The sequence below is a fragment of the Equus asinus genome, chromosome 1 (genome assembly GCF_041296235.1).
Source record: "Equus asinus isolate D_3611 breed Donkey chromosome 1, EquAss-T2T_v2, whole genome shotgun sequence".
Lineage (NCBI taxonomy): Eukaryota > Metazoa > Chordata > Mammalia > Perissodactyla > Equidae > Equus > Equus asinus.
Genome location: NC_091790.1, coordinates 46,098,402 through 46,126,299, shown reverse-complemented (window position 1 = coordinate 46,126,299; position 27,898 = coordinate 46,098,402).

The window sequence follows — 27,898 nt, the reverse complement described above, 5'->3', positions numbered from 1 at the left end:
ATGAACATAGATGCAAAAATCCTCAACCAAATTTTGGCAAACCGATTACAGCAATACATCAAAAAGATTATACACCATGATCAAGTGGGATTTATACCAGGGACACAGGGATGGTTCAACACCCGCAAGTCAATCAACGTGATACACTACATCAACAAAATGAAAAACAAAAACCACATGATCATCTCAATAGACGCAGAGAAAGCATTCGACAAGATCCAACACCCATTTATGATAAAAACCCTCAGTAAAATGGGTATAGAAGGAAAGTACCTCAACATAATAAAGGCCATATATGATAGACCCACAGCCAACAGCATACTCAATGGACAAAAGCTGAAAGCCATCCCTCTGAGGACAGGAACAAGACAAGGGTGCCCACTTTCACCACTCCTATTCAACATAGTACTGGAGGTGCTGGCCAGAGCAATTCGGCAGGAAAAAAAAATGAAAGGAATCCAAATAGGTAACGAAGAAGTAAAACTCGCGTTGTTTGCAGACGACATGATCTTATACATAGAAAACCCCAAAGAATCCACAGAAAAACTATTAGAAATAATCAACAACTACAGCAAAGTAGCAGGGTATAAAATTAACGGGCCCCAAAGCATCTTGCTTCCAGCTCTCTGGGAAGCTAAGAAACAACTCGCTCTGCACAGTGCTCTAACAGCCTACCGGGAACATCTCTTACAAAGGCCTGTGAAACGCAGTTTCTTTGCGGGCCTGATCTGGCTGAAGTAGAACTTCTGCTCGGGGTGTGCTACATTGCCCTAAAGCTGCAAGGCACAAAGTGCTGCCTTCTTTCCAAAGGGTGAGAAGGGCCCCAAAGCATCTTGCTTCCAGCTCTTTGGGAAGCTAAGAAACAAGTCGCTCTGCACAGTGCTCTAACAGCCTACCGGGAACATCTCTTACAAGGGCCTGTGAAACGAAGTTTCTTTGCAGGCCTGACCTGGCAGAAGTAGAACATCTGCACTGGGTGTGCTACATTGCCCTAGAGATGCAAGGCACAAAGTGCTGCCTTCTTTCCTTAAGGGCAGAAGGCCCCTAAAGCATCTTGCTTCCAGCTCGTTGGGAAGCTAAGAAACAACTCGCTCTGCACAGTGCTCTAACAGCCTACCGGGAACATCTCTTACAAAGGCCTGTGAAACGCAGTTTCTTTGCGGGCCTGATCTGGCTGAAGTAGAACTTCTGCTGTGGGTGTGCTACATTGCCCTAGAGATGCAAGGCACAAAGTGCTGCCTTCTTTCCTTAAGGGCAGATGGCCCCTAAAGCATCTTGCTTCCAGCTCGTTGGGAAGCTAAGAAACAACTCGCTCTGCACAGTGCTCTAACAGCCTACCGGGAACATCTCTTACAAAGGCCTGTGAAACGCAGTTTCTTTGCGGGCCTGATCTGGCTGAAGTAGAACTTCTGCTCGGGGTGTGCTACATTGCCCTAGAGCTGCAAGGCACCAAGTGCTGCCTTCTTTCCAAAGGGTGAGAAGGGCCCCAAAGCATCTTGCTTCCAGCTCTTTGGGAAGCTAAGAAACAAGTCGCTCTGCACAGTGCTCTAACAGCCTACCGGGAACATCTCTTACAAAGGCCTGAGAAACGCAGTGTCTTTGCGGGACTGATCTGGCTGAAGTAGAACTTCTGCTCTGGGTGTGCTACATTGCCCTAGAGCTGCAAGGCAGAAAGTGCTGCGTTCTTTCCATAGGGGCAGATGGGCCCCAAAGCATCTTTTTTTTTTGTTTATTAATGTTATGATGGATTACAAGCTTGTGAAATTTCAGTTGTACATTTTTGTTAGTCATGTTGTGGGAACACCACTTCCCCCTCCGTGCCCTCCCCCAACCCCCCCTTTTCCCTGGTAACCACCGATCAGATCTCCTTCTCAATATACTAATTTCCACCTATGAGTGGAGTCATATAGAGTTCGTCTTTCTCTGACTGACTTATTTCGCTTAACATAATGCCCTCGAGGTCCATCCACATTGTTGTGAATGGGCCAATGTCGTCTTTTTTTATGGCTGAGTAGTATTCCATTGTGTATATATACCACATCTTCTTTATCCAATCATCAGTTTCTGGGCATGTAGGCTGGTTCCACATCTTGGCTATTGTAAATAAGGCTGCGATGAACATAGGGGTGCAACGGACTCTTGAGATATCTGATATCAGGTTCTTAGGATAGATACCCAGTAATGGGATGGCTGGGTCATAGGGTATTTCTATTTTTAACTTTTTGAGAAATCTCCATACTGTTTTCCATAGTGGCTGTACCAGTTTGCATTCCCACCAACAGTGTATGAGGGTTCCTCTTTCTCCACAACCTCTGCAACATTTGTCGTTCTTGGTTTTGGATGTTTTTGCCAATCTAACGGGGGTAAGGTGATATCTTAGTGTAGTTTTGATTTGCATTTCCCTGATGATTAGCGATGATGAACATCTTTTCATGTGTCTATTGGCCATGTTCATATCTTCTTTGGAGAAATGTCTGTTCATGTCCTCTGCCCATTTTTTGATCGGGTTGTTTGTTTTTTTGTTGTTAAGCAGTGTGAGTTCTTTGTACCTATTCTCCTCAAACTGTTCCAGAAAATTGAGAAAGATGGAGAACTCCCTAACACATTCTATGAAGCCAACATCACTCTGATCCCCAAACCTGACAAGGACAACACAAAGAAGGAGAACTACAGGCCGATATCACTGATGAACATAGATGCAAAAATCCTCAACCAAATTTTGGCAAACCGATTACAGCAATACATCAAAAAGATTATACACCATGATCAAGTGGGATTTATACCAGGGACACAGGGATGGTTCAACACCCGCAAGTCAATCAACGTGATACACTACATCAACAAAATGAAAAACAAAAACCACATGATCATCTCAATAGACGCAGAGAAAGCATTCGACAAGATCCAACACCCATTTATGATAAAAACCCTCAGTAAAATGGGTATAGAAGGAAAGTACCTCAACATAATAAAGGCCATATATGATAGACCCACAGCCAACATCATACTCAATGGACAAAAGCTGAAAGCCATCCCTCTGAGGACAGGAACAAGACAAGGGTGCCCACTTTCACCACTCCTATTCAACATAGTACTGGAGGTGCTGGCCAGAGCAATTCGGCAGGAAAAAAAAATGAAAGGAATCCAAAGAGGTAACGAAGAAGTAAAACTCGCGTTGTTTGCAGACGACATGATCTTATACATAGAAAACCCCAAAGAATCCACAGAAAAACTATTAGAAATAATCAACAACTACAGCAAAGTAGCAGGGTATAAAATTAACGGGCCCCAAAGCATCTTGCTTCCAGCTCTCTGGGAAGCTAAGAAACAACTCGCTCTGCACAGTGCTCTAACAGCCTACCGGGAACATCTCTTACAAAGGCCTGTGAAACGCAGTTTCTTTGCGGGCCTGATCTGGCTGAAGTAGAACTTCTGCTCGGGGTATGCTACATTGCCCTAGAGCTGCAAGACACAAAGTGCTGCCTTCTTTCCAAAGGGTGAGAAGGGCCCCAAAGCATCTTGCTTCCAGCTCTTTGGGAAGCTAAGAAACAAGTCGCTCTGCACAGTGCTCTAACAGCCTACCGGGAACGTCTCTTACAAGGGCCTGTGAAACGAAGTTTCTTTGCAGGCCTGACCTGGCAGAAGTAGAACATCTGCTCTGGGTGTGCTACATTGCCCTAGAGATGCAAGGCACAAAGTGCTGCCTTCTTTCCTTAAAGGCAGATGGCCCCTAAAGCATCTTGCTACCAGCTCTTTGGGAAGCTAAGAAACAAGTCGCTCTGCACAGTGCTCTAACAGCCTACCGGGAACATCTCTTACAAAGGCCTGAGAAACGCAGTTTCTTTGCGGGCCTGATCTGGCTGAAGTAGAACTTCTGCTCTGGGTGTGCTACATTGCCGTAGAGCTGCAAGGCAGAAAGTGCTGCGTTCTTTCCATAGGGGCAGATGGGCCCCAAAGCATCTTTTTTTTTGTTTGTTTATTAATGTTATGATGGATTACAAGCTTGTGAAATTTCAGTTGTACATTTTTGTTAGTCATGTTGTGGGAACACCACTTCCCCCTCCGTGCCCTCCCTCACCCCCCCTTTTCCCTGATAACCACCCATCAGATCTCCTTCTCAATATACTAATTTCCACCTATGAGTGGAGTCATATAGAGTTCGTCTTTCTCTGACTGACTTATATCGCTTAACATAATGCCCTCGAGGTCCATCCACATTGTTGTGAAGGGGCCAATGTCGTCTTTTTTTATGGCTGAGTAGTATTCCATTGTGTATATATACCACATCTTCTTTATCCAATCATCAGTTTCTGGGCATGTAGGCTGGTTCCACGTCTTGGCTATTGTAAATAATGCTGCGATGAACATAGGGGTGCAACGGACTCTTGAGATATCTGATATCAGGTTCTTAGGATAGATACCCAGTAATGGGATGGCTGGGTCATAGGGTATTTCTATTTTTAACTTTTTGAGAAATCTCCATACTGTTTTCCATAGTGGCTGTACCAGTTTGCATTCCCACCAACAGTGTATGAGGGTTCCTCTTTCTCCACAACCTCTCCCACATTTGTCGTTCTTGGTTTTGGATGTTTTTGCCAATCTAACGGGGGTAAGGTGATATCTTAGTGTAGTTTTGATTTGCATTTCCCTGATGATTAGCGATGATGAACATCTTTTCATGTGTCTATTGGCCATGTTCATATCTTCTTTGGAGAAATGTCTGTTCATGTCCTCTGCCCATTTTTTGATCGGGTTGTTTGTTTTTTTGTTGTTAAGCAGTGTGAGTTCTTTGTACCTATTCTCCTCAAACTGTTCCAGAAAATTGAGAAAGATGGAGAACTCCCTAACACATTCTATGAAGCCAACATCACTCTGATCCCCAAACCTGACAAGGACAACACAAAGAAGGAGAACTACAGGCCGATATCACTGATGAACATAGATGCAAAAATCCTCAACCAAATTTTGGCAAACCGATTACAGCAATACATCAAAAAGATTATACACCATGATCAAGTGGGATTTATACCAGGGACACAGGGATGGTTCAACACCCGCAAGTCAATCAACGTGATACACTACATCAACAAAATGAAAAACAAAAACCACATGATCATCTCAATAGACGCAGAGAAAGCATTCGACAAGATCCAACACCCATTTATGATAAAAACCCTCAGTAAAATGGGTATAGAAGGAAAGTACCTCAACATAATAAAGGCCATATATGATAGACCCACAGCCAACATCATACTCAATGGACAAAAGCTGAAAGCCATCCCTCTGAGGACAGGAACAAGACAAGGGTGCCCACTTTCACCACTCCTATTCAACATAGTACTGGAGGTGCTGGCCAGAGCAATTCGGCAGGAAAAAAAAATGAAAGGAATCCAAATAGGTAACGAAGAAGTAAAACTCGCGTTGTTTGCAGACGACATGATCTTATACATAGAAAACCCCAAAGAATCCACAGAAAAACTATTAGAAATAATCAACAACTACAGCAAAGTAGCAGGGTATAAAATTAACGGGCCCCAAAGCATCTTGCTTCCAGCTCTCTGGGAAGCTAAGAAACAACTCGCTCTGCACAGTGCTCTAACAGCCTACCGGGAACATCTCTTACAAAGGCCTGTGAAACGCAGTTTCTTTGCGGGCCTGATCTGGCTGAAGTAGAACTTCTGCTCGGGGTGTGCTACATTGCCCTAGAGCTGCAAGGCACAAAGTGCTGCCTTCTTTCCAAAGGGTGAGAAGGGCCCCAAAGCATCTTGCTTCCAGCTCTTTGGGAAGCTAAGAAACAAGTCGCTCTGCACAGTGCTCTAACAGCCTACCGGGAACATCTCTTACAAGGGCCTGTGAAACGAAGTTTCTTTGCAGGCCTGACCTGGCAGAAGTAGAACATCTGCACTGGGTGTGCTACATTGCCCTAGAGATGCAAGGCACAAAGTGCTGCCTTCTTTCCTTAAGGGCAGAAGGCCCCTAAAGCATCTTGCTTCCAGCTCGTTGGGAAGCTAAGAAACAACTCGCTCTGCACAGTGCTCTAACAGCCTACCGGGAACATCTCTTACAAAGGCCTGTGAAACGCAGTTTCTTTGCGGGCCTGATCTGGCTGAAGTAGAACTTCTGCTGTGGGTGTGCTACATTGCCCTAGAGATGCAAGGCACAAAGTGCTGCCTTCTTTCCTTAAGGGCAGATGGCCCCTAAAGCATCTTGCTTCCAGCTCGTTGGGAAGCTAAGAAACAACTCGCTCTGCACAGTGCTCTAACAGCCTACCGGGAACATCTCTTACAAAGGCCTGTGAAACGCAGTTTCTTTGCGGGCCTGATCTGGCTGAAGTAGAACTTCTGCTCGGGGTGTGCTACATTGCCCTAGAGCTGCAAGGCACCAAGTGCTGCCTTCTTTCCAAAGGGTGAGAAGGGCCCCAAAGCATCTTGCTTCCAGCTCTTTGGGAAGCTAAGAAACAAGTCGCTCTGCACAGTGCTCTAACAGCCTACCGGGAACATCTCTTACAAAGGCCTGAGAAACGCAGTGTCTTTGCGGGACTGATCTGGCTGAAGTAGAACTTCTGCTCTGGGTGTGCTACATTGCCCTAGAGCTGCAAGGCAGAAAGTGCTGCGTTCTTTCCATAGGGGCAGATGGGCCCCAAAGCATCTTTTTTTTTTGTTTATTAATGTTATGATGGATTACAAGCTTGTGAAATTTCAGTTGTACATTTTTGTTAGTCATGTTGTGGGAACACCACTTCCCCCTCCGTGCCCTCCCCCAACCCCCCCTTTTCCCTGGTAACCACCGATCAGATCTCCTTCTCAATATACTAATTTCCACCTATGAGTGGAGTCATATAGAGTTCGTCTTTCTCTGACTGACTTATTTCGCTTAACATAATGCCCTCGAGGTCCATCCACATTGTTGTGAATGGGCCAATGTCGTCTTTTTTTATGGCTGAGTAGTATTCCATTGTGTATATATACCACATCTTCTTTATCCAATCATCAGTTTCTGGGCATGTAGGCTGGTTCCACATCTTGGCTATTGTAAATAAGGCTGCGATGAACATAGGGGTGCAACGGACTCTTGAGATATCTGATATCAGGTTCTTAGGATAGATACCCAGTAATGGGATGGCTGGGTCATAGGGTATTTCTATTTTTAACTTTTTGAGAAATCTCCATACTGTTTTCCATAGTGGCTGTACCAGTTTGCATTCCCACCAACAGTGTATGAGGGTTCCTCTTTCTCCACAACCTCTGCAACATTTGTCGTTCTTGGTTTTGGATGTTTTTGCCAATCTAACGGGGGTAAGGTGATATCTTAGTGTAGTTTTGATTTGCATTTCCCTGATGATTAGCGATGATGAACATCTTTTCATGTGTCTATTGGCCATGTTCATATCTTCTTTGGAGAAATGTCTGTTCATGTCCTCTGCCCATTTTTTGATCGGGTTGTTTGTTTTTTTGTTGTTAAGCAGTGTGAGTTCTTTGTACCTATTCTCCTCAAACTGTTCCAGAAAATTGAGAAAGATGGAGAACTCCCTAACACATTCTATGAAGCCAACATCACTCTGATCCCCAAACCTGACAAGGACAACACAAACAAGGAGAACTACAGGCCGATATCACTGATGAACATAGATGCAAAAATCCTCAACCAAATTTTGGCAAACCGATTACAGCAATACATCAAAAAGATTATACACCATGATCAAGTGGGATTTATACCAGGGACACAGGGATGGTTCAACACCCGCAAGTCAATCAACGTGATACACTACATCAACAAAATGAAAAAAAAAACCACATGATCATCTCAATAGACGCAGAGAAAGCATTCGACAAGATCCAACACCCATTTATGATAAAAACCCTCAGTAAAATGGGTATAGAAGGAAAGTACCTCAACATAATAAAGGCCATATATGATAGACCCACAGCCAACAGCATACTCAATGGACAAAAGCTGAAAGCCATCCCTCTGAGGACAGGAACAAGACAAGGGTGCCCACTTTCACCACTCCTATTCAACATAGTACTGGAGGTGCTGGCCAGAGCAATTCGGCAGGAAAAAAAAATGAAAGGAATCCAAATAGGTAACGAAGAAGTAAAACTCGCGTTGTTTGCAGACGACATGATCTTATACATAGAAAACCCCAAAGAATCCACAGAAAAACTATTAGAAATAATCAACAACTACAGCAAAGTAGCAGGGTATAAAATTAACGGGCCCCAAAGCATCTTGCTTCCAGCTCTCTGGGAAGCTAAGAAACAACTCGCTCTGCACAGTGCTCTAACAGCCTACCGGGAACATCTCTTACAAAGGCCTGTGAAACGCAGTTTCTTTGCGGGCCTGATCTGGCTGAAGTAGAACTTCTGCTCGGGGTGTGCTACATTGCCCTAGAGCTGCAAGGCACAAAGTGCTGCCTTCTCTCCTTAAGGGCAGATGGCCCCTAAAGCATCTTGCTTCCAGCTCGTTGGGAAGCTAAGAAACAACTCGCTCTGCACAGTGCTCTAACAGCCTACCGGGAACATCTCTTACAAAGGCCTGTGAAACGCAGTTTCTTTGCGGGCCTGATCTGGCTGAAGTAGAACATCTGCTCTGGGTGTGCTACATTGCCCTAGAGCTGCAAGGCACAAAGTGCTGCCTTCTTTCCAAAGGGTGAGAAGGGCCCCAAAGCATCTTGCTTCCAGCTCTTTGGGAAGCTAAGAAACAAGTCGCTCTGCACAGTGCTCTAACAGCCTACCGGGAACATCTCTTACAAAGGCCTGAGAAACGCAGTTTCTTTGCGGGCCTGATCTGGCTGAAGTAGAACTTCTGCTCTGGGTGTGCTACATTGCCGTAGAGCTGCAAGGCAGAAAGTGCTGCGTTCTTTCCATAGGGGCAGATGGGCCCCAAAGCATCTTTTTTTTTGTTTGTTTATTAATGTTATGATGGATTACAAGCTTGTGAAATTTCAGTTGTACATTTTTGTTAGTCATGTTGTGGGAACACCACTTCCCCCTCCGTGCCCTCCCTCACCCCCCTTTTCCCTGATAACCACCCATCAGATCTCCTTCTCAATATACTAATTTCCACCTATGAGTGGAGTCATATAGAGTTCGTCTTTCTCTGACTGACTTATATCGCTTAACATAATGCCCTCGAGGTCCATCCACATTGTTGTGAAGGGGCCAATGTCGTCTTTTTTTATGGCTGAGTAGTATTCCATTGTGTATATATACCACATCTTCTTTATCCAATCATCAGTTTCTGGGCATGTAGGCTGGTTCCACGTCTTGGCTATTGTAAATAATGCTGCGATGAACATAGGGGTGCAACGGACTCTTGAGATATCTGATATCAGGTTCTTAGGATAGATACCCAGTAATGGGATGGCTGGGTCATAGGGTATTTCTATTTTTAACTTTTTGAGAAATCTCCATACTGTTTTCCATAGTGGCTGTACCAGTTTGCATTCCCACCAACAGTGTATGAGGGTTCCTCTTTCTCCACAACCTCTCCCACATTTGTCGTTCTTGGTTTTGGATGTTTTTGCCAATCTAACGGGGGTAAGGTGATATCTTAGTGTAGTTTTGATTTGCATTTCCCTGATGATTAGCGATGATGAACATCTTTTCATGTGTCTATTGGCCATGTTCATATCTTCTTTGGAGAAATGTCTGTTCATGTCCCCTGCCCATTTTTTGATCGGGTTGTTTGTTTTTTTGTTGTTAAGCAGTGTGAGTTCTTTGTACCTATTCTCCTCAAACTGTTCCAGAAAATTGAGAAAGATGGAGAACTCCCTAACACATTCTATGAAGCCAACATCACTCTGATCCCCAAACCTGACAAGGACAACACAAAGAAGGAGAACTACAGGCCGATATCACTGATGAACATAGATGCAAAAATCCTCAACCAAATTTTGGCAAACCGATTACAGCAATACATCAAAAAGATTATACACCATGATCAAGTGGGATTTATACCAGGGACACAGGGATGGTTCAACACCCGCAAGTCAATCAACGTGATACACTACATCAACAAAATGAAAAACAAAAACCACATGATCATCTCAATAGACGCAGAGAAAGCATTCGACAAGATCCAACACCCATTTATGATAAAAACCCTCAGTAAAATGGGTATAGAAGGAAAGTACCTCAACATAATAAAGGCCATATATGATAGACCCACAGCCAACATCATACTCAATGGACAAAAGCTGAAAGCCATCCCTCTGAGGACAGGAACAAGACAAGGGTGCCCACTTTCACCACTCCTATTCAACATAGTACTGGAGGTGCTGGCCAGAGCAATTCGGCAGGAAAAAAAAATGAAAGGAATCCAAATAGGTAACGAAGAAGTAAAACTCGCGTTGTTTGCAGACGACATGATCTTATACATAGAAAACCCCAAAGAATCCACAGAAAAACTATTAGAAATAATCAACAACTACAGCAAAGTAGCAGGGTATAAAATTAACGGGCCCCAAAGCATCTTGCTTCCAGCTCTCTGGGAAGCTAAGAAACAACTCGCTCTGCACAGTGCTCTAACAGCCTACCGGGAACATCTCTTACAAAGGCCTGTGAAACGCAGTTTCTTTGCGGGCCTGATCTGGCTGAAGTAGAACTTCTGCTCGGGGTATGCTACATTGCCCTAGAGCTGCAAGGCACAAAGTGCTGCCTTCTTTCCAAAGGGTGAGAAGGGCCCCAAAGCATCTTGCTTCCAGCTCTTTGGGAAGCTAAGAAACAAGTCGCTCTGCACAGTGCTCTAACAGCCTACCGGGAACGTCTCTTACAAGGGCCTGTGAAACGAAGTTTCTTTGCAGGCCTGACCTGGCAGAAGTAGAACATCTGCTCTGGGTGTGCTACATTGCCCTAGAGATGCAAGGCACAAAGTGCTGCCTTCTTTCCTTAAAGGCAGATGGCCCCTAAAGCATCTTGCTTCCAGCTCGTTGGGAAGCTAAGAAACAACTCGCTCTGCACAGTGCTCTAACAGCCTACAGGGAACATCTCTTACAAAGGCCTGTGAAACGCAGTTTCTTTGCAGGCCTGATCTCCCTGAAGTAGAACTTCTGCTCTGGGTGTGCTACATTGCCCTAGAGCTGCAAGGCACAAAGTGCTGCCTTCTTTCCAAAGGGTGAGAAGGGCCCCAAAGCATCTTGCTTCCAGCTCTCTGGGAAGCTAAGAAACAAGTCGCTCTGCACAGTGCTCTTACAGCCTACCGGGAACATCTCTTACAAAGGCCTGTGAAACGAAGTTTCTTTGCAGGCCTGACCTGGGAGAAGTAGAACATCTGCTCTGGGTCTGCTACATTGCCCTAGAGGTGCAAGGCACAAAGTGCTGCCTTCTTTCCTTAAAGGCAGATGGCCCCTAAAGCATCTTGCTTCCAGCTCTTTGGGAAGCTAAGAAACAACTCGCTCTGCACAGTGCTCTAACAGCCTACAGGGAACATCTCTTACAAAGGCATGTGAAACGCAGTTTCTTTGCAGGCCTGATCTCCCTGAAGTAGAACTTCTGCTCTGGGTGTGCTACATTGCCCTAGAGCTGCAAGGCACAAAGTGCTGCCTTCTTTCCAAAGGGTGAGAAGGGCCCCAAAGCATCTTGCTTCCAGCTCGTTGGGAAGCTAAGAAACAACTCACTCTGCACAGTGCTCTAACAGCCTACCGTGAATATCGCTTATAAAGGCCTGTGAAACGCAGTTTCTTTGCAGGCCTGACCTGGCAGAAGTAGAACATCTGCTCTGCGTGAGCTACATTGCCCTAGAGCTGCAAGGCACAAAGTGCTGCCTTCTTTACTTAAGGGCAGATGGCCCCCAAAGCATCTTGCTTCCAGCTCTTTGGGAAGCTAAGAAAGAACTCGCTCTGCACAGTGCTCTAACAGCCTACCGGGAACTTCTCTTACAAAGGCCTTTGAAACGCAGTTTCTTTGCAGGCCTGACCTGGCAGAAGTAGAACATCTGCTCTGGGTGTGCTACATTGCCCTAGAGCTGAAAGGCACAAAGTGCTGCCTTCTTTACTTAACGGCAGATGGCCCCCAAAGCATCTTGCTTCCAGCTCTTTGGGAAGCTAAGAAACAAGTCGCTCTGCACAGTGCTCTTACAGCCTACCGGGAACATCTCTTACAAAGGCCTGTGAAACGAAGTTTCTTTGAAGGCCTGATCTGGCTGAAGTAGAACTTCTGCTCTGGGTGTGCTACATTGCCCTAGAGCTGCAAGGCTCAAAGTGCTGCCTTCTTTCCAAAGGGTGAGAAGGGCCCCAAAGCATCTTGCTTCCAGCTCTTTGGGAAGCTAAGAAACAAGTCGCTCTGCACAGTGCTCTTACAGCCTACTGGGAACATGTTTTACAAAGGCCTGTGAAATGCAGTTTCTTTGCAGGCGTGATCTCCCTGAAGTAGAACTTCTGCTCTGCCATGTGCTACATTGCCCTAGAGGTGCAAGGCACCAAGTGCTGCCTTCTTTCCAAAGGGTCAGAAGGACCCCAAAGCATCTTGCTTACAGCTCTTTGGGAAGCTAAGAAACAAGTCGCTCTGCACAGTGCTCTTACAGCCTACTGGGAACATGTTTTACAAAGGCCTGTGAAATGCAGTTTCTTTGCAGGCGTGATCTCCCTGAAGTAGAACTTCTGCTCTGCCATGTGCTACATTGCCCTAGAGGTGCAAGGCACCAAGTGCTGCCTTCTTTCCAAAGAGGGAGACTGGACCAAAAGCGTTTTGTTTCCAGCTCTTTGGGAAGCTAAGAGAAAACACGCTCTGCACAGTGCTCTTACAGCCTACCGGGAACATCTCTTACAAAGGCCTGTGAAACGCAGTTTCTTTGCAGGCCTGACCTGGCAGAAGTAGAATTTTTGCTCTGGGTGTGCTGCATCGCCCTAGAGCTGCAAGGCACAAAGTGCTGCGTTCTTTCCATAGGGGCATATGGGCCCCAAAGCATCTTGCTTCCAGCTCTCTGGGAAGCTAAGAAACTAGTCGCTCTGCACAGTGCTCTTACAGCCTACAGGGAACATCTCTTACAAAGGCCTGTGAAACGAAGTTTCTTTGCAGGTCTGATGTAGCTGAAGCAGAAGTTCTGCTCTGGGTGTGCTACATTGCCCTAGAGCTGCAAGGCACAAAGTGCTGCCTTCTTTCCAAAGGGTGAGAAGGGCCCCAAAGCATCTTGCTTCCAGCTCTTTCTGAAGTTCAGAAACAAGTCGCTCTGCACAGTGCTCTTACAGCCTACTGGGAACATGTTTTACAAAGGCCTGTGAAATACAGTTTCTTTGCAGGCCTGACCTGGCAGAAGTACAACATCTGCTCTGCGTGAGCTACATTGCCCTAGAGCTGCAAGGCACAAAGTGCTGCCTTCTTTACTTAAGGGCAGATGGCCCCCAAAGCATCTTGCTTCCAGGTCTTTGGGAAGCTAAGAAAGAACTCGCTCTACACAGTGCTCTAACAGCCCACAGGGAACATTTCTTACAAAGGCCTGTGAAACGCAGTTTCTTTGAAAGCCTGATCTGGCTGAAGAAGAACTTCTGCTCTGGGTGTGCTACATTGCCCTAGAGCTGTAAGGCACAAAGTGCTGCCTTCTTTCCAAAGGGTGAGAATGGCCCCAAAGCATCTTGCTTCCAGCTCTTTGGGAAGCTAAGAAACAAGTCGCTCTGCACAGTGCTCTTACAGCCTACTGGGAACATGTTTTACAAAGGCCTGTGAAATGCAGTTTCTTTGCAGGCGTGATCTCCCTGAAGTAGAACTTCTGCTCTGCCATGTGCTACATTGCCCTAGAGGTGCAAGGCACCAAGTGCTGCCTTCTTTCCAAAGAGGGAGACTGGACCAAAAGGCTTTTGTTTCCAGCTCTTTGGGAAGCTAAGTGAAAACACGCTCTGCACAGTGCTCTTACAGCCTAGCGGGAACATCTCTTACAAAGGCCTGTGAAACGAAGTTTCTTTGCAGGCCTGATCTGGCAGAAGTAGAACTTCTGCTCTGGGTGTGCTGCATCGCCCTAGAGCTGCAAGGCACAAAGTGCTGCGTTCTTTCCATAGGGGCATATGGGCCCCAAATCATCTTGCTTCCAGCTCTCTGGAAAGCTAAGAAACTAGTCGCTCTGCACAGTGCTCTTACAGCCTAAAGGGAACATCTCTTACAAAAGCCTGTGAAACGAAGTTTCTTTGCAGGTCTGATGTAGCTGAAGCAGAACTTCTGCTCTGGGTGTGCTACATTGCCCTAGAGCTGCAAGGCACAAAGTGCTGCCTTCTTTCCAAAGGGTGAGAAGGGCCCCAAAGCATCTTGCTTCCAGCTCTTTCTGAAGCTAAGAAACAAGTCGCTCTGCACAGTGCTCTTACAGCCTACTGGGAACATGTTTTACAAAGGCCTGTGAAATGCAGTTTCTTTGCAGGCGTGATCTCCCTGAAGTAGAACTTTTGCTCTGCCATGTGCTACATTGCCCTAGAGGTGCAAGGCACCAAGTGCTGCCTTCTTTCCAAAGAGGGAGACTGGACCAAAAGGCTTTTGTCTCCAGCTCTTTGGGAAGCTAAGTGAAAACACGCTCTGCACAGTGCTCTTACAGCCTACCGGGAACATCTCTTACAAAGGCCTGTGAAACGAAGTTTCTTTGAAGGCCTGATCTGGCTGAAGTAGAACTTCTGCTCTGTGTGTGCTACATTGCCCTAGAGCTGCAAGGCTCAAAGTGCTGCCTTCTTTCCAATGGGTCAGAAGGACCCCAAAGCATCTTGCTTCCAGCTCTTTGGGAAGCTAAGAAACAAGTCGCTCTGCACAGTGCTCTTACAGCCTACTGGGAACATGTTTTACAAAGGCCTGTGAAATGCAGTTTCTTTGCAGGCGTGATCTCCCTGAAGTAGAACTTCTGCTCTGCCATGTGCTACATTGCCCTAGAGGTGCAAGGCACCAAGTGCTGCCTTCATTCCAAAGGGTCAGAAGGACCCCAAAGCATCTTGCTTCCAGCTCTTTGGGAAGCTAAGAAACAAGTCGCTCTGCACAGTGCTCTTACAGCCTACTGGGAACATGTTTTACAAAGGCCTGTGAAATGCAGTTTCTTTGCAGGCGTGATCTCCCTGAAGTAGAACTTCTGCTCTGCCATGTGCTACATTGCTCTATAGGTGCAAGGCACCAAGTGCTGCCTTCTTTCCAAAGAGGGAGACTGGACCAAAAGCGTTTTGTTTCCAGCTCTTTGGGAAGCTAAGAGAAAACACGCTCTGCACAGTGCTCTTACAGCCTACCGGGAACATCTCTTACAAAGGCCTGTGAAACGCAGTTTCTTTGCAGGCCTGACCTGACAGAAGTAGAACTTCTGCTCTGGGTGTGCTGCATCGCCCTAGAGCTGCAAGGCACAAAGTGCTGCGTTCTTTCCATAGGGGCATATGGGCCCCAAAGCATCTTGCTTCCAGCTCTCTGGGAAGCTAAGAAACTAGTCGCTCTGCACAGTGCTCTTACAGCCTAAAGGGAACATCTCTTACAAAAGCCTGTGAAACGAAGTTTCTTTGCAGGTCTGATGTAGCTGAAGCAGAACTTCTGCTCTGGGTGTGCTACATTGCCCTAGAGCTGCAAGGCACAAAGTGCTGCCTTCTTTCCAAAGGGTGAGAAGGGCCCCAAAGCATCTTGCTTCCAGCTCTTTCTGAAGCTAAGAAACAAGTCGCTCTGCACAGTGCTCTTACAGCCTACTGGGAACATGTTTTACAAAGGCCTGTGAAATGCAGTTTCTTTGCAGGCGTGATCTCCCTGAAGTAGAACTTCTGCTCTGCCATGTGCTACATTGCCCTAGAGGTGCAAGGCACCAAGTGCTGCCTTGTTTACAAAGAGGGAGACTGGACCAAAAGCGTTTTGTTTCCAGCTCTTTGGGAAGCTAAGAGAAAACACGCTCTGCACAGTGCTCTTACAGCCTACCGGGAACATCTCTTACAAAGGCCTGTGAAACGCAGTTTCTTTGCAGGCCTGACCTGGCAGAAGTACAACATCTGCTCTGCGTGAGCTACATTGCCCTAGAGCTGCAAGGCACAAAGTGCTGCCTTCTTTACTTAAGGGCAGATGGCCCCCAAAGCATCTTGCTTCCAGGTCGTTGGGAAGCTAAGAAAGAACTCGGTCTGAACAGTGCTCTAACAGCCCACAGGGAACATTTCTTACAAAGGCATGTGAAACGCAGTTTCTTTGAAAGCCTGAACTGGCTGAAGAAGAACTTCTGCTCTGGGTGTGCTACATTGCCCTAGAGCTGTAAGGCACAAAGTGCTGCCTTCTTTCCAAAGGGTGAGAATGGCCCCAAAGCATCTTGCTTCCAGCTCTTTGGGAAGCTAAGAAACAAGTCGCTCTGCACAGTGCTCTTACAGCCTACCGGGAACATCTCTTACAAAGGCCTGTGAAACGCAGTTTCTTTGCAGGCCTGACCTGGCAGAAGTAGAACTTCTGCTCTGGGTGTGCTGCATCGCCCTAGAGCTGCAAGGCACAAAGTGCTGCGTTCTTTCCATAGGGGCATATGGGCCCCAAAGCATCTTGCTTCCAGCTCTCTGGGAAGCTAAGAAACTAGTCGCTCTGCACAGTGCTCTTACAGCCTACAGGGAACATCTCTTACAAAGGCCTGTGAAACGAAGTTTCTTTGCAGGTCTGATGTAGCTGAAGCAGAAGTTCTGCTCTGGGTGTGCTACATTGCCCTAGAGCTGCAAGGCACAAAGTGCTGCCTTCTTTCCAAAGGGTGAGAAGGGCCCCAAAGCATCTTGCTTCCAGCTCTTTCTGAAGCTAAGAAACAAGTCGCTCTGCACAGTGCTCTTACAGCCTACTGGGAACATGTTTTACAAAGGCCTGTGAAATGCAGTTTCTTTGCAGGCGTGATCTCCCTGAAGTAGAACTTCTGCTCTGCCATGTGCTACATCGCCCTAGAGGTGCAAGGCACCAAGTGCTGCCTTGTTTACAAAGAGGGAGACTGGACCAAAAGCGTTTTGTTTCCAGCTCTTTGGGAAGCTAAGAGAAAACACGCTCTGCACAGTGCTCTTACAGCCTACCGGGAACATCTCTTACAAAGGCCTGTGAAACGCAGTTTCTTTGCAGGCCTGAACTGGCAGAAGTACAACATCTGCTCTGCGTGAGCTACATTGCCCTAGAGCTGCAAGGCACAAAGTGCTGCCTTCTTTACTTAAGGGCAGATGGCCCCCAAAGCATCTTGCTTCCAGGTCTTTGGGAAGCTAAGAAAGAACTCGCTCTACACAGTGCTCTAACAGCCCACAGGGAACATTTCTTACAAAGGCCTGTGAAACGCAGTTTCTTTGAAAGCCTGATCTGGCTGAAGAAGAACTTCTGCTCTGGGTGTGCTACATTGCCCTAGAGCTGTAAGGCACAAAGTGCTGCCTTCTTTCCGAAGGGTGAGAATGGCCCCAAAGCATCTTGCTTCCAGCTCTTTGGGAAGCTAAGAAACAAGTCGCTCTGCACAGTGCTCTTACAGCCTACTGGGAACATGTTTTACAAAGGCCTGTGAAATGCAGTTTCTTTGCAGGCGTGATCTCCCTGAAGTAGAACTTCTGCTCTGCCATGTGCTACATTGCCCTAGAGGTGCAAGGCACCAAGTGCTGCCTTCTTTCCAAAGAGGGAGACTGGACCAAAAGGCTTTTGTCTCCAGCTCTTTGGGAAGCTAAGTGAAAACACGCTCTGCACAGTGCTCTTACAGCCTACCGGGAACATCTCTTACAAAGGCCTGTGAAACGAAGTTTCTTTGAAGGCCTGATCTGGCTGAAGTAGAACTTCTGCTCTGTGTGTGCTACATTGCCCTAGAGCTGCAAGGCTCAAAGTGCTGCCTTCTTTCCAAAGGGTCAGAAGGACCCCAAAGCATCTTGCTTCCAGCTCTTTGGGAAGCTAAGAAACAAGTCGCTCTGCACAGTGCTCTTACAGCCTACTGGGAACATGTTTTACAAAGGCCTGTGAAATGCAGTTTCTTTGCAGGCGTGATCTCCCTGAAGTAGAACTTCTGCTCTGCCATGTGCTACATTGCCCTAGAGGTGCAAGGCACCAAGTGCTGCCTTCTTTCCAAAGAGGGAGACTGGACCAAAAGCGTTTTGTTTCCAGCTCTTTGGGAAGCTAAGAGAAAACACGCTCTGCACAGTGCTCTTACAGCCTACCGGGAACATCTCTTACAAAGGCCTGTGAAACGCAGTTTCTTTGCAGGCCTGACCTGGCAGAAGTAGAACTTCTGCTCTGGGTGTGCTACATCGCCCTAGAGCTGCAAGGCACAAAGTGCTGCGTTCTTTCCATAGGGGCATATGGGCCCCAAAGCATCTTGCTTCCAGCTCTCTGGGAAGCTAAGAAACTAGTCGCTCTGCACAGTGCTCTTACAGCCTACAGGGAACATCTCTTACAAAGGCCTGTGAAACGAAGTTTCTTTGCAGGTCTGATGTAGCTGAAGCAGAAGTTCTGCTCTGGGTGTGCTACATTGCCCTAGAGCTGCAAGGCACAAAGTGCTGCCTTCTTTCCAAAGGGTGAGAAGGGCCCCAAAGCATCTTGCTTCCAGCTCTTTCTGAAGCTAAGAAACAAGTCTCTCTGCACAGTGCTCTTACAGCCTACTGGGAACATGTTTTACAAAGGCCTGTGAAATGCAGTTTCTTTACAGGCGTGATCTCCCTGAAGTAGAACTTCTGCTCTGCCATGTGCTACATCGCCCTAGAGGTGCAAGGCACCAAGTGCTGCCTTGTTTACAAAGAGGGAGACTGGACCAAAAGCGTTTTGTTTCCAGCTCTTTGGGAAGCTAAGAGAAAACACGCTCTGCACAGTGCTCTTACAGCCTACCGGGAACATCTCTTACAAAGGCCTGTGAAACGCAGTTTCTTTGCAGGCCTGACCTGGCAGAAGTACAACATCTGCTCTGCGTGAGCTACATTGCCCTAGAGCTGCAAGGCACAAAGTGCTGCCTTCTTTACTTAAGGGCAGATGGCCCCCAAAGCATCTTGCTTCCAGGTCTTTGGGAAGCTAAGAAAGAACTCGCTCTACACAGTGCTCTAACAGCCCACAGGGAACATTTCTTACAAAGGCCTGTGAAACGCAGTTTCTTTGAAAGCCTGATCTGGCTGAAGAAGAACTTCTGCTCTGGGTGTGCTACATTGCCCTAGAGCTGTAAGGCACAAAGTGCTGCCTTCTTTCCAAAGGGTGAGAATGGCCCCAAAGCATCTTGCTTCCAGCTCTTTGGGAAGCTAAGAAACAAGTCGCTCTGCACAGTGCTCTTACAGCCTACCGGGAACATCTCTTACAAAGGCCTGTGAAACGCAGTTTCTTTGCAGGCCTGACCTGGCAGAAGTAGAACTTCTGCTCTGGGTGTGCTGCATCGCCCTAGAGCTGCAAGGCACAAAGTGCTGCGTTCTTTCCATAGGGGCATATGGGCCCCAAAGCATCTTGCTTCCAGCTCTCTGGGAAGCTAAGAAACTAGTCGCTCTGCACAGTGCTCTTACAGCCTACAGGGAACATCTCTTACAAAGGCCTGTGAAACGAAGTTTCTTTGCAGGTCTGATGTAGCTGAAGCAGAAGTTCTGCTCTGGGTGTGCTACATTGCCCTAGAGCTGCAAGGCACAAAGTGCTGCCTTCTTTCCAAAGGGTGAGAAGGGCCCCAAAGCATCTTGCTTCCAGCTCTTTCTGAAGCTAAGAAACAAGTCTCTCTGCACAGTGCTCTTACAGCCTACTGGGAACATGTTTTACAAAGGCCTGTGAAATGCAGTTTCTTTGCAGGCGTGATCTCCCTGAAGTAGAACTTCTGCTCTGCCATGTGCTACATCGCCCTAGAGGTGCAAGGCACCAAGTGCTGCCTTGTTTACAAAGAGGGAGACTGGACCAAAAGCGTTTTGTTTCCAGCTCTTTGGGAAGCTAAGAGAAAACACGCTCTGCACAGTGCTCTTACAGCCTACCGGGAACATCTCTTACAAAGGCCTGTGAAACGCAGTTTCTTTGCAGGCCTGACCTGGCAGAAGTACAACATCTGCTCTGCGTGAGCTACATTGCCCTAGAGCTGCAAGGCACAAAGTGCTGCCTTCTTTACTTAAGGGCAGATGGCCCCCAAAGCATCTTGCTTCCAGGTCTTTGGGAAGCTAAGAAAGAACTCGCTCTACACAGTGCTCTAACAGCCCACAGGGAACATTTCTTACAAAGGCCTGTGAAACGCAGTTTCTTTGAAAGCCTGATCTGGCTGAAGAAGAACTTCTGCTCTGGGTGTGCTACATTGCCCTAGAGCTGTAAGGCACAAAGTGCTGCCTTCTTTCCAAAGGGTGAGAATGGCCCCAAAGCATCTTGCTTCCAGCTCTTTGGGAAGCTAAGAAACAAGTCGCTCTGCACAGTGCTCTTACAGCCTACTGGGAACATGTTTTACAAAGGCCTGTGAAATGCAGTTTCTTTGCAGGCGTGATCTCCCTGAAGTAGAACTTCTGCTCTGCCATGTGCTACATTGCCCTAGAGGTGCAAGGCACCAAGTGCTGCCTTCTTTCCAAAGAGGGAGACTGGACCAAAAGGCTTTTGTCTCCAGCTCTTTGGGAAGCTAAGTGAAAACACGCTCTGCACAGTGCTCTTACAGCCTACCGGGAACATCTCTTACAAAGGCCTGTGAAACGAAGTTTCTTTGAAGGCCTGATCTGGCTGAAGTAGAACTTCTGCTCTGTGTGTGCTACATTGCCCTAGAGCTGCAAGGCTCAAAGTGCTGCCTTCTTTCCAAAGGGTCAGAAGGACCCCAAAGCATCTTGCTTCCAGCTCTTTGGGAAGCTAAGAAACAAGTCGCTCTGCACAGTGCTCTTACAGCCTACTGGCAACATGTTTTACAAAGGCCTGTGAAATGCAGTTTCTTTGCAGGCGTGATCTCCCTGAAGTAGAACTTCTGCTCCGCCATGTGCTACATTGCCCTAGAGGTGCAAGGCACCAAGTGCTGCCTTCTTTCCAAAGGGTCAGAAGGACCCCAAAGCATCTTGCTTCCAGCTCTTTGCTAAGCTAAGAAACAAGTCGCTCTGCACAGTGCTCTTACAGCCTACTGGGAACATGTTTTACAAAGGCCTGTGAAATGCAGTTTCTTTGCAGGCGTGATCTCCCTGAAGTAGAACTTCTGCTCTGCCATGTGCTACATCGCCCTAGAGGTGCAAGGCACCAAGTGCTGCCTTCTTTCCAAAGAGGCAGACTGGACCAAAAGCGTTTTGTTTCCAGCTCTTTGGGAAGCTAAGAGAAAACACGCTCTGCACAGTGCTCTTACAGCCTACCGGGAACATCTCTTACAAAGGCCTGTGAAACGCAGTTTCTTTGAAGGCCTGATCTGGCTGAAGTAGAACTTCTGCTCTGTGTATGCTACATTGCCCTAGAGCTGCAAGGCTCAAAGTGCTGCCTTCTTTCCAAAGGGTCAGAAGGACCCCAAAGCATCTTGCTTCCAGCTCTTTGCTAAGCTAAGAAACAAGTCGCTCTGCACAGTGCTCTTACAGCCTACTTGGAACAGGTTTTACAAAGGCCTGTGAAATGCAGTTTCTTTGCAGGCGTGATCTCCCTGAAGTAGAACTTCTGCTCTGCCATGTGCTACATTGCCCTAGAGGTGCAAGGCACCAAGTGCTGCCTTCTTTCCAAAGAGGGAGACTGGACCAAAAGCGTTTTGTTTCCAGCTCTTTGGGAAGCTAAGAGAAAACACGCTCTGCACAGTGCTCTTACAGCCTACCGGGAACATCTCTTACAAAGGCCTGTGAAACGCAGTTTCTTTGCAGGCCTGACCTGGCAGAAGTAGAACTTCTGCTCTGGGTGTGCTGCATCGCCCTAGAGCTGCAAGGCACAAAGTGCTGCGTTCTTTCCATAGGGGCATATGGGCCCCAAAGCATCTTGCTTCCAGCTCTCTGGGAAGCTAAGAAACTAGTCGCTCTGCACAGTGATCTTACAGCCTACAGGGAACATCTCTTACAAAGGCCTGTGAAACGAAGTTTCTTTGCAGGTCTGATGTAGCTGAAGCAGAAGTTCTGCTCTGGGTGTGCTACATTGCCCTAGAGCTGCAAGGCACAAAGTGCTGCCTTCTTTCCAAAGGGTGAGAAGGGCACCAAAGCATCTTGCTTCCAGCTCTTTCTGAAGCTAAGAAACAAGTCGCTCTGCACAGTGCTCTTACAGCCTACTGGGAACATGTTTTACAAAGGCCTGTGAAATGCAGTTTCTTTGCAGGCGTGATCTCCCTGAAGTAGAACTTCTGCTCTGCCATGTGCTACATCGCCCTAGAGGTGCAAGGCACCAAGTGCTGCCTTGTTTACAAAGAGGGAGACTGGACCAAAAGCGTTTTGTTTCCAGCTCTTTGGGAAGCTAAGAGAAAACACGCTCTGCACAGTGCTCTTACAGCCTACCGGGAACATCTCTTACAAAGGCCTGTGAAACGCAGTTTCTTTGCAGGCCTGACCTGGCAGAAGTACAACATCTGCTCTGCGTGAGCTACATTGCCCTAGAGCTGCAAGGCACAAAGTGCTGCCTTCTTTACTTAAGGGCAGATGGCCCCCAAAGCATCTTGCTTCCAGGTCTTTGGGAAGCTAAGAAAGAACTCGCTCTACACAGTGCTCTAACAGCCCACAGGGAACATTTCTTACAAAGGCCTGTGAAACGCAGTTTCTTTGAAAGCCTGATCTGGCTGAAGAAGAACTTCTGCTCTGGGTGTGCTACATTGCCCTAGAGCTGTAAGGCACAAAGTGCTGCCTTCTTTCCAAAGGGTGAGAATGGCCCCAAAGCATCTTGCTTCCAGCTCTTTCTGAAGCTAAGAAACAAGTCGCTCTGCACAGTGCTCTTACAGCCTACTGGGAACATGTTTTACAAAGGCCTGTGAAATGCAGTTTCTTTGCAGGCGTGATCTCCCTGAAGTAGAACTTCTGCTCTGCCATGTGCTACATTGCCCTAGAGGTGCAAGGCACCAAGTGCTGCCTTCTTTCCAAAGAGGGAGACTGGACCAAAAGGCTTTTGTCTCCAGCTCTTTGGGAAGCTAAGTGAAAACACGCTCTGCACAGTGCTCTTACAGCCTACCGGGAACATCTCTTACAAAGGCCTGTGAAACGAAGTTTCTTTGAAGGCCTGATCTGGCTGAAGTAGAACTTCTGCTCTGTGTGTGCTACATTGCCCTAGAGCTGCAAGGCTCAAAGTGCTGCCTTCTTTCCAAAGGGTCAGAAGGACCCCAAAGCATCTTGCTTCCAGCTCTTTGGGAAGCTAAGAAACAAGTCGCTCTGCACAGTGCTCTTACAGCCTACTGGCAACATGTTTTACAAAGGCCTGTGAAATGCAGTTTCTTTGCAGGCGTGATCTCCCTGAAGTAGAACTTCTGCTCCGCCATGTGCTACATTGCCCTAGAGGTGCAAGGCACCAAGTGCTGCCTTCTTTCCAAAGGGTCAGAAGGACCCCAAAGCATCTTGCTTCCAGCTCTTTGCTAAGCTAAGAAACAAGTCGCTCTGCACAGTGCTCTTACAGCCTACTGGGAACATGTTTTACAAAGGCCTGTGAAATGCAGTTTCTTTGCAGGCGTGATCTCCCTGAAGTAGAACTTCTGCTCTGCCATGTGCTACATCGCCCTAGAGGTGCAAGGCACCAAGTGCTGCCTTCTTTCCAAAGAGGCAGACTGGACCAAAAGCGTTTTGTTTCCAGCTCTTTGGGAAGCTAAGAGAAAACACGCTCTGCACAGTGCTCTTACAGCCTACCGGGAACATCTCTTACAAAGGCCTGTGAAACGCAGTTTCTTTGAAGGCCTGATCTGGCTGAAGTAGAACTTCTGCTCTGTGTATGCTACATTGCCCTAGAGCTGCAAGGCTCAAAGTGCTGCCTTCTTTCCAAAGGGTCAGAAGGACCCCAAAGCATCTTGCTTCCAGCTCTTTGCTAAGCTAAGAAACAAGTCGCTCTGCACAGTGCTCTTACAGCCTACTGGGAACAGGTTTTACAAAGGCCTGTGAAATGCAGTTTCTTTGCAGGCGTGATCTCCCTGAAGTAGAACTTCTGCTCTGCCATGTGCTACATTGCCCTAGAGGTGCAAGGCACCAAGTGCTGCCTTCTTTCCAAAGAGGGAGACTGGACCAAAAGCGTTTTGTTTCCGGCTCTTTGGGAAGCTAAGAGAAAACACGCTCTGCACAGTGCTCTTACAGCCTACCGGGAACATCTCTTACAACGGCCTGTGAAACGCAGTTTCTTTGCAGGCCTGACCTGGCAGAAGTAGAACTTCTGCTCTGGGTGTGCTGCATCGCCCTAGAGCTGCAAGGCACAAAGTGCTGCGTTCTTTCCATAGGGGCATATGGGCCCCAAAGCATCTTGCTTCCAGCTCTCTGGGAAGCTAAGAAACTAGTCGCTCTGCACAGTGATCTTACAGCCTACAGGGAACATCTCTTACAAAGGCCTGTGAAACGAAGTTTCTTTGCAGGTCTGATGTAGCTGAAGCAGAAGTTCTGCTCTGGGTGTGCTACATTGCCCTAGAGCTGCAAGGCACAAAGTGCTGCCTTCTTTCCAAAGGGTGAGAAGGGCCCCAAAGCATCTTGCTTCCAGCTCTTTCTGAAGCTAAGAAACAAGTCGCTCTGCACAGTGCTCTTACAGCCTACTGGGAACATGTTTTACAAAGGCCTGTGAAATGCAGTTTCTTTGCAGGCGTGATCTCCCTGAAGTAGAACTTCTGCTCCGCCATGTGCTACATTGCCCTAGAGGTGCAAGGCACCAAGTGCTGCCTTCTTTCCAAAGGGTCAGAAGGACCCCAAAGCATCTTGCTTCCAGCTCTTTGCTAAGCTAAGAAACAAGACGCTCTGCACAGTGCTCTTACAGCCTACTGGGAACATGTTTTACAAAGGCCTGTGAAATGCAGTTTCTTTGCAGGCGTGATCTCCCTGAAGTAGAACTTCTGCTCTGCCATGTGCTACATCGCCCTAGAGGTGCAAGGCACCAAGTGCTGCCTTCTTTCCAAAGAGGGAGACTGGACCAAAAGCGGTTTGTTTCCAGCTCTTTGGGAAGCTAAGAGAAAACACGCTCTGCACAGTGCTCTTACAGCCTACCGGGAACATCTCTTACAAAGGCCTGTGAAACGCAGTTTCTTTGCAGGCCTGACCTGGCAGAAGTAGAACTTCTGCTCTGGGTGTGCTGCATCGCCCTAGAGCTGCAAGGCACAAAGTGCTGCGTTCTTTCCATAGGGGCATATGGGCCCCAAAGCATCTTGCTTCCAGCTCTCTGGGAAGCTAAGAAACTAGTCGCTCTGCACAGTGCTCTTACAGCCTACAGGGAACATCTCTTACAAAGGCCTGTGAAACGAAGTTTCTTTGCAGGTCTGATGTAGCTGAAGCAGAAGTTCTGCTCTGGGTGTGCTACATTGCCCTAGAGCTGCAAGGCACAAAGTGCTGCCTTCTTTCCAAAGGGTGAGAAGGGCCCCAAAGCATCTTGCTTCCAGCTCTTTGCTAAGCTAAGAAACAAGTCGCTCTGCACAGTGCTCTTACAGCCTACTGGGAACATGTTTTACAAAGGCCTGTGAAATGCAGTTTCTTTGCAGGCGTGATCTCCCTGAAGTAGAACTTCTGCTCTGCCATGTGCTACATTGCCCTAGAGGTGCAAGGCACCAAGTGCTGCCTTCTTTCCAAAGAGGGAGACTGGACCAAAAGGCTTTTGTCTCCAGCTCTTTGGGAAGCTAAGTGAAAACACGCTCTGCACAGTGCTCTTACAGCCTACCGGGAACATCTCTTACAAAGGCCTGTGAAACGAAGTTTCTTTGAAGGCCTGATCTGGCTGAAGTAGAACTTCTGCTCTGTGTGTGCTACATTGCCCTAGAGCTGCAAGGCTCAAAGTGCTGCCTTCTTTCCAAAGGGTCAGAAGGACCCCAAAGCATCTTGCTTCCAGCTCTTTGGGAAGCTAAGAAACAAGTCGCTCTGCACAGTGCTCTTACAGCCTACTGGCAACATGTTTTACAAAGGCCTGTGAAATGCAGTTTCTTTGCAGGCGTGATCTCCCTGAAGTAGAACTTCTGCTCCGCCATGTGCTACATTGCCCTAGAGGTGCAAGGCACCAAGTGCTGCCTTCTTTCCAAAGGGTCAGAAGGACCCCAAAGCATCTTGCTTCCAGCTCTTTGCTAAGCTAAGAAACAAGTCGCTCTGCACAGTGCTCTTACAGCCTACTGGGAACATGTTTTACAAAGGCCTGTGAAATGCAGTTTCTTTGCAGGCGTGATCTCCCTGAAGTAGAACTTCTGCTCTGCCATGTGCTACATCGCCCTAGAGGTGCAAGGCACCAAGTGCTGCCTTCTTTCCAAAGAGGCAGACTGGACCAAAAGCGTTTTGTTTCCAGCTCTTTGGGAAGCTAAGAGAAAACACGCTCTGCACAGTGCTCTTACAGCCTACCGGGAACATCTCTTACAAAGGCCTGTGAAACGCAGTTTCTTTGAAGGCCTGATCTGGCTGAAGTAGAACTTCTGCTCTGTGTATGCTACATTGCCCTAGAGCTGCAAGGCTCAAAGTGCTGCCTTCTTTCCAAAGGGTCAGAAGGACCCCAAAGCATCTTGCTTCCAGCTCTTTGCTAAGCTAAGAAACAAGTCGCTCTGCACAGTGCTCTTACAGCCTACTGGGAACAGGTTTTACAAAGGCCTGTGAAATGCAGTTTCTTTGCAGGCGTGATCTCCCTGAAGTAGAACTTCTGCTCTGCCATGTGCTACATTGCCCTAGAGGTGCAAGGCACCAAGTGCTGCCTTCTTTCCAAAGAGGGAGACTGGACCAAAAGCGTTTTGTTTCCGGCTCTTTGGGAAGCTAAGAGAAAACACGCTCTGCACAGTGCTCTTACAGCCTACCGGGAACATCTCTTACAACGGCCTGTGAAACGCAGTTTCTTTGCAGGCCTGACCTGGCAGAAGTAGAACTTCTGCTCTGGGTGTGCTGCATCGCCCTAGAGCTGCAAGGCACAAAGTGCTGCGTTCTTTCCATAGGGGCATATGGGCCCCAAAGCATCTTGCTTCCAGCTCTCTGGGAAGCTAAGAAACTAGTCGCTCTGCACAGTGATCTTACAGCCTACAGGGAACATCTCTTACAAAGGCCTGTGAAACGAAGTTTCTTTGCAGGTCTGATGTAGCTGAAGCAGAAGTTCTGCTCTGGGTGTGCTACATTGCCCTAGAGCTGCAAGGCACAAAGTGCTGCCTTCTTTCCAAAGGGTGAGAAGGGCCCCAAAGCATCTTGCTTCCAGCTCTTTCTGAAGCTAAGAAACAAGTCGCTCTGCACAGTGCTCTTACAGCCTACTGGGAACATGTTTTACAAAGGCCTGTGAAATGCAGTTTCTTTGCAGGCGTGATCTCCCTGAAGTAGAACTTCTGCTCCGCCATGTGCTACATTGCCCTAGAGGTGCAAGGCACCAAGTGCTGCCTTCTTTCCAAAGGGTCAGAAGGACCCCAAAGCATCTTGCTTCCAGCTCTTTGCTAAGCTAAGAAACAAGTCGCTCTGCACAGTGCTCTTACAGCCTACTGGGAACATGTTTTACAAAGGCCTGTGAAATGCAGTTTCTTTGCAGGCGTGATCTCCCTGAAGTAGAACTTCTGCTCTGCCATGTGCTACATCGCCCTAGAGGTGCAAGGCACCAAGTGCTGCCTTCTTTCCAAAGAGGGAGACTGGACCAAAAGCGGTTTGTTTCCAGCTCTTTGGGAAGCTAAGAGAAAACACGCTCTGCACAGTGCTCTTACAGCCTACCGGGAACATCTCTTACAAAGGCCTGTGAAACGCAGTTTCTTTGCAGGCCTGACCTGGCAGAAGTAGAACTTCTGCTCTGGGTGTGCTGCATCGCCCTAGAGCTGCAAGGCACAAAGTGCTGCGTTCTTTCCATAGGGGCATATGGGCCCCAAAGCATCTTGCTTCCAGCTCTCTGGGAAGCTAAGAAACTAGTCGCTCTGCACAGTGCTCTTACAGCCTACAGGGAACATCTCTTACAAAGGCCTGTGAAACGAAGTTTCTTTGCAGGTCTGATGTAGCTGAAGCAGAAGTTCTGCTCTGGGTGTGCTACATTGC